The sequence below is a fragment of the Silene latifolia genome, chromosome 6, assembly GCF_048544455.1.
Source record: "Silene latifolia isolate original U9 population chromosome 6, ASM4854445v1, whole genome shotgun sequence".
Lineage (NCBI taxonomy): Eukaryota > Viridiplantae > Streptophyta > Magnoliopsida > Caryophyllales > Caryophyllaceae > Silene > Silene latifolia.
The window spans coordinates 47,576,911-47,588,385 of NC_133531.1; the positions used below are offsets into that span (position 1 = coordinate 47,576,911).

General features: G+C 37.3%; 1 long non-coding RNA gene across 1 annotated transcript; it reads left to right on the forward strand.

Annotated features, from left to right (window-relative positions):
* Positions 1-836: 836 nt before the first annotated feature.
* On the forward strand, positions 837-1,932 carry LOC141658744 (uncharacterized). Its single transcript, XR_012549390.1, has 2 exons — positions 837-1,142; positions 1,296-1,932. It is a non-coding gene; the product is annotated as an uncharacterized LOC141658744 (long non-coding RNA).
* Positions 1,933-11,475: the final 9,543 nt, after the last annotated feature.

The window sequence follows — 11,475 nt, forward strand, 5'->3', positions numbered from 1 at the left end:
AACAAACTCCAATCTGGAAAAAAAAAACGAAATATAAAAAAAAAAAACAAAAACAAAATATGGGAAAACGAAAAGACGAAAATCTGGGAAGACGAAATATAAAACAACAAAGCCTTCCATTTGATTCACAACTCAATAAAAAAAAGACGAAAATTATAAAAAAAACAAAAAAATGGAAAGAGAGAAAGGCAGCGGCCACCAACCACCACCGCCCCTTATTTTCTGTTTATATTGGCGGGTTGTGTGAGTGAGGTAGGGTGTTGTCGGTCGTTGGTTATCGGCGAGGTAGTGCGGCGCGTTGTCGGGGTTGTCGGGTTGCAGATCTGGGGTTGTTGGTGTCGGGGGTTTCGGGGTTTCAGATCTGGTTGGAGGTCGTGGTAGTGGTTTCGGCAATGGTGGTGTCGAGTGGTCGCTTTGGTGTGGTTGCTTTGGCCGTGGTGGCCGCTCTTTTCAGATCTTTTTTTTTTTTTGGCGATGGCGGGATTGTGGTTGGTGGCTGTGGATGTGGGGCTACGACGGACATATGGTTGGTGGCGGGATGGAGGGAGAAGGAGAGGGGAGGGGTTGGATGTTGAAGGTGGTGGTGGTGGTGTGTTGTGGTGGTGGTGGGGTCGAGTGAAAGAAGTTGGCGGTGGTGGTGCCGTGGAGTGGTGTTGGTGATGTCGAGTGAAGGGAGGTGGCGGTGGGGCGTGGTGGGTTGTGACGGTGTGGGGCATGGTGGGTGAAGGTAGTTATGGTGAGAGTGGAGGATGTCGGTCATTGGTGAGGGAGGGTGAGATTTTGTTTTTTTTGGGTTTTGAATTATTTGGGTTTTTTAGAGAGATGAGAGTAGATCTCAAAACCTAATTCTCTATTTTTCTTCCTCTAATCTTGAATTCGTGACATTCCCCAACGAGAAATCGATGATTTTGGAACTGTTGTCTAATTTTAAAAGTAGTTGGTTAGAGTAGATCGTTTTTAAGACGCTGAAGATGAATTGCTCCAATTCAACGCTATAATCTGCACTATATATATATATATATATATATATATATATATATATATATATATATATATATATATACACTAAATTATACCTACTTTCTCATCATCTCTTTCTATACCAAATTAAATCAATATGCAAATTTTTTTCAATTTTCAAGGTAATTAACCTCCTTTCATCTTTAATTAGTTGATTCTTCAATTTTTGATTTTTTATTTCTTTTTCTTGATCGATATTTTGTAAAAAAATTATTCAGTATTCGACACATGTCCTGATGTTCTTTTTTTTTTTTTTTTTTTTTTTTGTGCGACAGTTTTTGGACAAGCAGCTTCTGGTTCTTCAGTGACGATCGAGATCTCGAACTCTGGGGATAAGACCAATCCATTTGGTGTTACTGTTAATACAACTGACAAAGGCAATGCATCAGTGACGATATTTCGTAGCACAGGCAATTCAGGTCACACTCCGTTTCATGTTAATACAAACGGCAATGCATCAGCTTCTAATCAATTTGCTGTTAATATGACCGGCAAGAACCTCGTATCGCTTTACGGATGCACGTCTTCCCACAGTCGGGAACTCCTCCTTGTGTACGGTCTGGAGCAATTCTGATGTTGGTTGTTCATGCGTTAACGAGTGATCTACTGGAGTGAATGAATGCTAATGGGAATCGGGAAGTACAGTTTATATTTGAATTGTTGGTTGTTCATGCGTTTCAAGATGGTGGATCCGAATGATTGAGTGAAATTTCTCCGGTGAATTCCAGATAGCCAATACGACTTAGTCGAATCATAATTTTTCTTTAAAATCCACCAATTCCTGATTTTTTTCTTTATTGACGACTTCAGCTTGTATGTAGCTAGGTGTTTTATATAGGTTCAGTTCATGGACTTGAATAATACACAGCAAGTGAGATTGCGCATCTATATGACCAATCAGGTTCATCAACAGTGGTGAGTGGATTGAAGAAAATGTATACACAATTTTTATAGAATATGAACTTTATACCTTATTTAGTGGAGGGAGTATATAATTACACCAAGTATTGTTCCAAATATACCAAAAGTACTTGGGTCAAAAGATGGTGTGTCCGTAATTAAGATTAACAGTACAATAACACTTAAATAACATCAGAATAACACCGGAATAATACTCCAATAACACACGGACAACACTACAATAACACCACAATAACACGGAAAAAAAAAGAGTAAAAAAAATCAAAGTAGTAAAAAAAATTAAAATAAAACCGAAATAACATCACAATAACACGTGGTAAAAAGAGTAAAAATCAAAGTAGTAAAAAAAATCAAAGTGACATCGGAATAACACCACAATAACACCAGAATAACAGCACAAAAGTAAAAAAATCAAAAGTAGTAAAAAAAGCAAAGTGACACCGGAATAACATCACAATTACATCAGAATAACAGCACAATAACATGCGGTAAAAAAAAGAGTAAAAAAATCAAAGTAGTAAAAAAAATCAAAAGTGACACCGGAATAACATCACAATAACAGCAGAATAACAGTAGAATAATAGCACAACAACACATGGTAAAAAAAAAAAATCAAAGTCGTAAAAAAAATCAAAGTGACAGCAGAATAACATCACAATAACAGCGGAGTAACAATAACAGCACAATAACACGTGGTAAAAAAAAAAAAAATTAAAGTCGTAAAAAAAATCAAAGTGACAGCAGAATAACATCACAATAACAGCGGAGTAACAAGAACAGCACAATAACACGTGGTAAAAAAAAAAAGAGAAAAAAAAATCAAAGCCGTAAAAAAAACACAATAACAGCATAATAACACGAGGTAAAAAATAAGAGTAAAAAAAAAATTAAAGTAAAAAAAATTGGTACAAAAAGAAAAAGAAAAAAAGGTAACATAATGAGAAAATTAGAGAAACACATAAGAGAAACAAAAAATTAAGTTGTAAAAACAAGCATAATAACACGAGGTAAAAAAAAAGAGATAAAAAAAATTAAAGTAAAAAAAAAGGGTAACACTAGAAAAAAGAGAAAATAAGTAAATGACTGTGATTTTATATAACAGGTAAGATTAGATCTTGGCCACTCATCTCTAATATAATCTAGTGGCTGAGATTCCCCCAACTCACAACTCGCATAAGAACCAAAATCACCAAATCCAATCTATATATATATATATATATATATATATATATATATATATATATATATATATATATATATATATATATAGAGGTAGGATCCGGTGAGAACGAACATTCGGTGAGAACGGTGAGAACGCACTAGGTACTACCCACCCCCAATTATTAAAATCAAACGATGTCATATTATCTAAGCTACTTGCGTCAATCATTTTCCAAAATTCCCAAAATCAAACAAAAACAAACCAATTCCCCCAAAAACATCACGCACCATAAAGAAAATAATTCTTCCGCACCTCAATTCGTCAAAATCAATCAAATTGTGATCATCAATTCCCTCTCAATTCAGTTCGGTTCCCGATCTGAGCTCTTGTTAGCCTAATTTCGATCGAAATTCGACGTTTGAATTTCTCGAACAATTAATCGATTAAAATTGAAAAAATGCATTTACTAGGTATGAAAAGCTTCGATCAGTTCAAATTGTTGACAAAAATCGTCTTCAAGAATTGCAGAAATTTATCAATTTCCTCGAGTTCATCTGGCGATACAATTACTTCCTGATGCTTCAAAGCTCACCGCTGGTTCCGTCATCAAAATTTCGTGATAAATTTCATGAACATCTTCAGTCTAGTTCGAATTTGTCTTTCTGTTGATAAATTTACAAAGAAATTGGTCAAAGAACAAGCTTCAGTGAGAAAGATTTAGCGGTGATTTGATGATTTCACTAAATTGTGAGCTTTTGACTGATTGTGAAGCTGCAATTAACGAATTAAAGAGTATTACGTTCAATTTCGATATGAAGTGTGTAGAATTTGAAGTTGAAGAAGTTTTGTGCGTCGTTTATTTTGTTATCAAGAACCAAAGCGTACCTACCATTTGCATATGTTTACATTTTTTTCTTTTATTAAATTGTCTTCTTACTTTTTTCTCGTCTGTGTTGGTTTTAGTCTATGTTGAGAGAGGTGGTAGTGATTGGAGAGGGATTAATTATGTAACTAGAAGTGTATTTGTCTTTAGATACATTAAAAATATTATTAGATACATTAATTATACTCTCACATACATTAATCGTAAGTGAGGAAAAAGTGTGCCAGAGATGTATTTTAATGTATCTAGTGGCGGTAAGTGTGTACCAAAAAGATGAAAAAAATGTATCTACAAAGTAAAAAAAAGTAAAAATAAAAATGGTGTATCTACATTATTAAAAAGTGTATATAGAATTCTGCTAAAAAAGTATATCTACATTATTAAAAAGTGTATATAGAATTACAGTAAAAAAAGTGTACCTACGATAGTCAAAAGTGTATCTGAGATTTGGTTAAAAAAAAAATAGTGGACCTTGTACATATATATATATATAGAAATAGAAATAGGATCCTGTGCGAACTGTACGAACTACCTCTCATCCATCAGATCAATTTAATATCAAACGCTAATATTAACTCTTATTATATGGCATCTCTCTCCACCCAAACTATACCACTAACAGGTTATCACTTATTACACTGGCACCAACTACTCCACTATGGGCCACCGCTGACGCCACCGGAAACGGCCGACTCAACGACGCCGGAGTAACGACCAGCTATAGCGCCAACCTAAATTCCCCCATATCATCTTTCCTACTCTAATTAATGGTCTATAGTGGCTCGTCGGCGAGGATTTTAGAGTCGATGGAGGGTCATGTCGTACTTTCGACGAGGATGGCGTCATCTTGACAACTTGGTTGGCTTATTTTCTTTCTAATTTTGTTTCATTTTTTATTGATCTGGTTGGTTATCGACGATAGTGGAGGAAGTGAATGACAAATGAAGGAGAAAATCGTCGACACCGGAGAAGGGAATACGAGTTACGTCGTTCTAGGATAGGTGGGGATGTTGGTGCAATTTAAAGGGATTGATGATTAATGATATTCCCGGCGCCATCTGTGGATGCCGGCGGTGTTGTCGGCGTAAATCTAGGTGGCCAGATTTTTTGTGGTTTCCGATGCGTCGGGTTGCTGTGGGTGATTATTGTATAGGGTGGTCGGATGTATGACCAGCAATCTGATGATTGGAGCTAGAGTACTCGCCAGCCACTGCTGCATCGGCAATGTGGTGGTTGTAAGGGCGTTGGTGGTTGGCTGGTTGTGTCCGGTTGGTTCATGATTGGGTGACAGAATGCGAATACATACAACACCATTTCAGATACACATATGTATCACTCGGATACACAAATCGGATACATAGATCAGCTTGCATTTCCACTTGACGTTATATGGATACTCCTACAATATAAATGGAAGAGGCAAACATTTTTGTTGTTATTCACATACAAATGTCAATTTTATCTCAATAAGTCTAGAAATTAAGAACCAAGCTAACATCTGCTTAGAACGAGTAAGTGTTTTCAAGACCGTAATAAGCATGAAACCGCTCTAAACAACACAAATACCCAACACGAATAATTGTTCCATGCTAATCGGGCGTGTGTTGTTGAAACCCGTATCCAATAAGAATTTGATCCCATTAAGTTGATAGATACAAACCATTAACATGCTATATACACTCCTTTAAGGTTTTAGATACATACCTCTAACTAGCTAGATACACTCCTTTAAGTTTGTAGATACATTACTTTAAATGGCTAGATACACTCCTTTAAGTCTGTAGATACATACCTTTAACTAGCTAGATACACTCCTTTAAGTTGCTAGATACATACCTATAGCTAGCGAGATACACTCTTTGAGTTGCTAGATACAAACCATTAGCATGCTGGATACACCCGTTTAACTTGCTAGATACATACCTCTAGCTAGCTAGATACACAAACTCCTTTAAATTTTTAAATACATACCATATATTTTTTTAAGTTGCTTGATACATACCTCTAACTAGCTAGATACACTTCATTAAGTTGCTAGATATATACCTCTAGCTATCCAGATACACTTCATTAAGTTGTTAGATACATACATTTAGCTAGCTAGATAGGGTACTTTAAGTTGCTAAATATATATCATAAGAATGACGGTCTTTCTATATAATAAACATCTATAGAATTTTCCATAATGTATAATAAAATCAATGCTTCCATCGTATAGGCGCCATCATATATAATGTACGAACTTTCACTGGAGATGACCTCTCATAATCAGTGCTACCAATATTATACACATCTACACAATTTTGTAGAGCCAAATACATATTCCAATCCAAAATCCAAGCAAAAATAAATAATCTATGATAAAACAACAATACAAAAATTATAGCATATGTGCTAAAATCCATCTAAATTATATACAAAAAAAACACAAGGCCTCGCTCCAAGCTTTCTTTCTATGTTCCATACATTAGTCTGCAGTAAAACATAAAGGGAAAAACTAGTAAAACCAAAATTCACTAATTAAGTGATTATAAAAATAACTCGACAATAGGTAGGAAAGAACGATAAAATATAAAACGATAAAACCAAGGTTCGTGATTCACTTATCAGAAAATGAATCATACTATATAATAAAAGCCTGAGATAAGTAATACAATCATGATTTGTGTTACATAGAACCAAAATTGAATTGGATACTCTTTGGCTTCAGAACATGACAAATTAAGCAAAATCACTCACTAAATTGAATCTGCTTCTTATATTATGAGATAACAAAATTTATTGATAAAATTATCAACGCAAATTTCATTTGGGATAACTCAGAAACAATCTAGCGATATATAGTTAATTTGCCAATAATGAGAAGAAAGTAAATGTTGTTATTCAAAGATGCAGAAAACAGAAGGAGAATAGAAATACCAGTCGAAGTCGAATTATAAGCGATGAGAAAGAAAACCCGAATGTAGTGCCGTGGTATAAGCCACTGCCTTGAAAACTATTTCTCTGGTACGACCGTGGTGACGATCAGCTAGTGCCGGTAGTTCCCCAAGGTTAACACTACAGTCCCCACGCAGTTCCGCCCACTCGGAACTGTGAGACTTGGAACGAAGAAATTAGCAATACCCAGAAATTTATGAGAGAGCAGAGAAGACGAGAGAAGAGTGTTTGAGTTTCTGTGTTTCTTGATAGAGAAGTCGGGCTCTTATTTATAGCCAAAAACAGAAGCAACAGAAGCAGCAAAACGTGCTCCTAAGAAGTTGCAGTCAAGGGCTAAAAACGTGGAGCATGACCCTCCTGTTGATAGTCAGTTGGACTGACTTGTTCAACTCAACACACAAGAACACAGCCCAAAACAAAACTCGGATGCGGCCCAAAAAGATATGCACAGCCCGCCGCAGGCGATTGCCAAATCCCGAATCACGAATCACGAATCCGGATCCGGGCCGTGCCGGGCTCAGGCACGGGCACGGCGCGCGCGCGCGTGTGCGAGCTGAATTAAGCACCTCGCAAGGCTTCCACAAAAGTCTCCCTTGACCCACTAGTGATATGGTAAGGAAGGTGGGTATATATAAACCCATAAAACTTCCTTTTCCTCACCAATGTGGGACAATTGGAAACACTTCAAAGGCAAAAAAGCCCCTATATTTTCCAACAATCCCCCACTAGGGGCGCCAGAGACAGAGAAAGAAATTCTTGGGTAAAGGAAGAATTGGATACTTAGGTATCAATATCTTTCGATTTGAATTGACACTTTAGTGCAATGAGGAAACAACTTACTTACAGCGAGAGAATATCTTACGATTTGAATTCCTAGCTGAGCTTCGGTCGATACCCCCCACAACACATATCATACCTTGATTAAGATCGTTCATAAAGTGCAACGCGCTCTTTTAGAGCTATGCGTTTACCTCGGTACTAATAGATGTGTTCAGAAGACTTCTCATAGTCTAATGATCGTTACACCTACGTAGGTGACTCAAGTGCTTCTCAATAGCACTTCTCACATGAGTCATTAAGGACCTAAGTCCAACCTGGTGTATGATCCATCAAGTGCGTCTCAAAAGCACCACCATAAGGCTATGAATCATACAACGCCATAGGAATAGAAGCTTTAAACCTAGTCAAGTCTCACTCTTGACCTAAGGACTTAAGCCTCATTCCCCTCGACGTATCAACGACTAGTCTCCTAGCCAGCCCTTTAGTAAAGGGATCAGCAAGATTGTTTTCGGACTTCACATAGTCCAAAGCAATCACTCCATTGTCTTGGAGTTGTCTAACTGCAGCGTGCCTTATTCGAATGTGTCTCTTCTTTGAATTGTAGACACTATTCTTTGCAACACCAATAGCAGCCTGCGAGTCACAGTGTAGGGAGACCGGTGTTAGCCGTCCGCCCCACACTGGTATATCAGCTAAAAGGTTTCTCAACCATTCAGCCTCTTGTCCTGCCAACTCAAGAGCTATGAACTCAGATTCCATGGTAGAGCGTGCGATACAAGTCTGTTTAGAGGACTTCCACGATATAGCACCTCCACCCATGGTAAAGACATAACCACTAGTAGAACAGATCTCATCGTTACCTGCAACCCAGTTCGCATCACAATATCCCTCTAACACAAAGAAAAATTTACTATAATGCAAACATAAGTCAACTGTTCCTTTTAGGTATTTTAGTAAACGACGAAGAGCATTCCAGTGTTCATTACTAGGGTTATGTGTATAACGACTCGATCTACTAACTGCATAAGCAATATCCGGTCGAGTCATTCATTAAAAACATCACACTACCTAGGAGTTTAGCATACTCTTCTTGGGAAACACTCTTGCCCAAGTTTTTACATAATGGTACACTAGGATCATAGGGTGTTCTAGCAGGCACATCATCAAAGCAGTTAAACTTTCTCAACACTTTTTCAACATAATGAGATTGACTTAGACAGATTTCATTGGGGTTTCGGATGACCTTAACTCCTAGGATAACATCAGCTTCTCCTAAGTCCTTCATCTCAAAATGTGATGACAAAAATTCTTTGGTTCTAATTATCACCTCTAAATTATTACCAAGTATTAACATGTCATCAACATAAAGGCATATAATCACACAATCAGATTCTATTACTTTTGAATAAACACATGAATCAGAATTGTTAACCACATAGCCATTACTTATCAAAGTGTTGTTAAATTTCTCATACCACTGTTTAGGTGCTTGTTTCAGTCCATAGAGTGACTTGTTCAGTTTACACACTTTACTCTCTTGACCCTCAATCACAAAACCTTCAGGTTGAGACATATAGATCTCTTCCCTTAGTTCACCATTCAAAAAGCGCTTTAACATCCATCCGATGTATAATAAGGTTATGAATAGCAGCTAAGGCGACAAGAGTCCTAATAGTCGAAATTTTGGTCACAGGAGAGTAAGTATCAAAATAATCAATACCCTTCTTTTGTGTAAAGCCTCTAACTACAAGTCTAGCTTTGAACCTCTCTATTGTACCGTCAGGTCTCATTTTCTTTTTAAAGATCCATTTACTTGTAATGGGTTTGCTACCTTTAGGTAAATCAGTCAACTCCCAAGTCTGATTTGACACAATAGAGTCAAGTTCACTTTTAATAGCATCTTTCCAAAAATTAGCATAAATGGATTTCATTGCCTCACTATAGGTTTTTGGGTCATCTTCTATTAAAAAAGCTGAAACAAACTCATCACTAGCACAAACAGTGTATCCATGTTCAGACAACAAAGTTGTATCATAATCATCACCAAAGTTCTTTGGGCATCTAGGTCTTTTACTTCTTCTAGGTTCAACAGAAACATCAATAGAAGTGCTAGCACTAGCATGTGAAGACATATCAGAAGATGCAACATGTAAACTAGGAGATGGTACAACAGTTTTATGAAAAGGAAAAACATGCTCAAAAAATTCAGCATCTCTAGCTTCAGATATAGAACGATCACTCAAAGACATAAATATATAAGTAGAGCTATTTTGAGCATAACCTATAAACACACAATCATAGGTCTTAGGTCCAACAGTAGGTCTCCTAAAATCAGGTAAGCCCACTTTAGCCAAACACCCCCACACTCTAAGCTAACTTAGGTTAGGAGGATAGCCCTTCCAAATCTCATAGGGGGTCTTGTCAATTTTCTTATGAGGTACACGGTTAAGAATGTGACAAGCTGAAAGAATTGCTTCCCCCCACATATCGTCAGATAGGCCAGAACTTAAAAGCATAGCATTCATCATTTCTTTTAAGGTTCTATTTTTACGTTCAGCTACACCATTGGATTGGGGTAAGTAAGGTGGACTAGTCTCATGTATTAAACCGTTTGCAGCACAAAAGTCAGCTAGATAACTGGATTTATACTCACCACCTCTATCAGACCTTACCCTTTTAATTTTTCTGTCAAGTTGGTTCTCAACTTCATTCTTAAAGTTTATAAAAGAATGTTCTGCTTCATCTTTAGTCTTAAGCAAATAGACACGGGTGTATCTAGAACAGTCATCTATAAACGTAACATAATAATTCTTGCCACCTCTACTTGCAACATTTTTGAAGTCAGCTAGGTCGGTGTGAATTAACTCAAGAAGACTCGTGTTCCTAGTAGTCACAGGTTTACTAGGTTTCTTTGTAAACTTAGCCTCAACACAGCTAGCACATTTAGAGAATTCTTGACTCGTCAAACTCGGAATTAAACTCATAGTTCTAAGTTTTTTAATATAATCCACATTCACATGACCTAACCTACCATGCCAAACATCAATAGACTCAAATATATAAGCGAAGAAGATGCAATATTATTAATAGCAGAATCGAGTTCAATACAAAAAGACCCCCAGAAAGATAACCCTTGCCCACAAATTCCCCATTACGCGACATTACCACCTTGTCAGCCTCAAAAACAAGTTTCAAACCAGCTTTGTTTAGTAAGGCACCAGACACAAGGTTTCGACGTAATAAGGGTACAAATAAAACATTACTGAGAGCAAGAGTTTTCCCCGAGGTGAGTTTGAGAAAGATCTTGCCTTTGCCTGTGATCTTTGCAGATGAAGAGTTACCCATGTAGACGCATTCCCCATCAAAACTTCCTCGAACTCAAAGAAATGAACCCCTATCAAAGACAGAGGTGTCTCAAGCTCCAGATTCAAGACCCATTCAAAGAACATTACCCACCGATTAGCTTCCACAACCACAACCGCAATAACGTCATCGATCAAAGAACATTGGCCTCGAGATTTCTTCTCGAGCATTGGTAGGCTTTGTGCCCAGGTTTTCCGCAAACATAGCAGATAATAGGACCCTTAGCACTTTCTCAATCTTAGGAACCGGTTTGGTATGCTTCCCTGGACCATTCTTCTTAGCAGGACCCTGGTTCTTACCCTGACCAACCTTGGCCTTACCCTTACCCTTATATTTCTCAGCATAAGACGGACCACCAGACTCAACCAGATTAGCTTTAACATCAACAACAACAGGAACAGTCACAGAT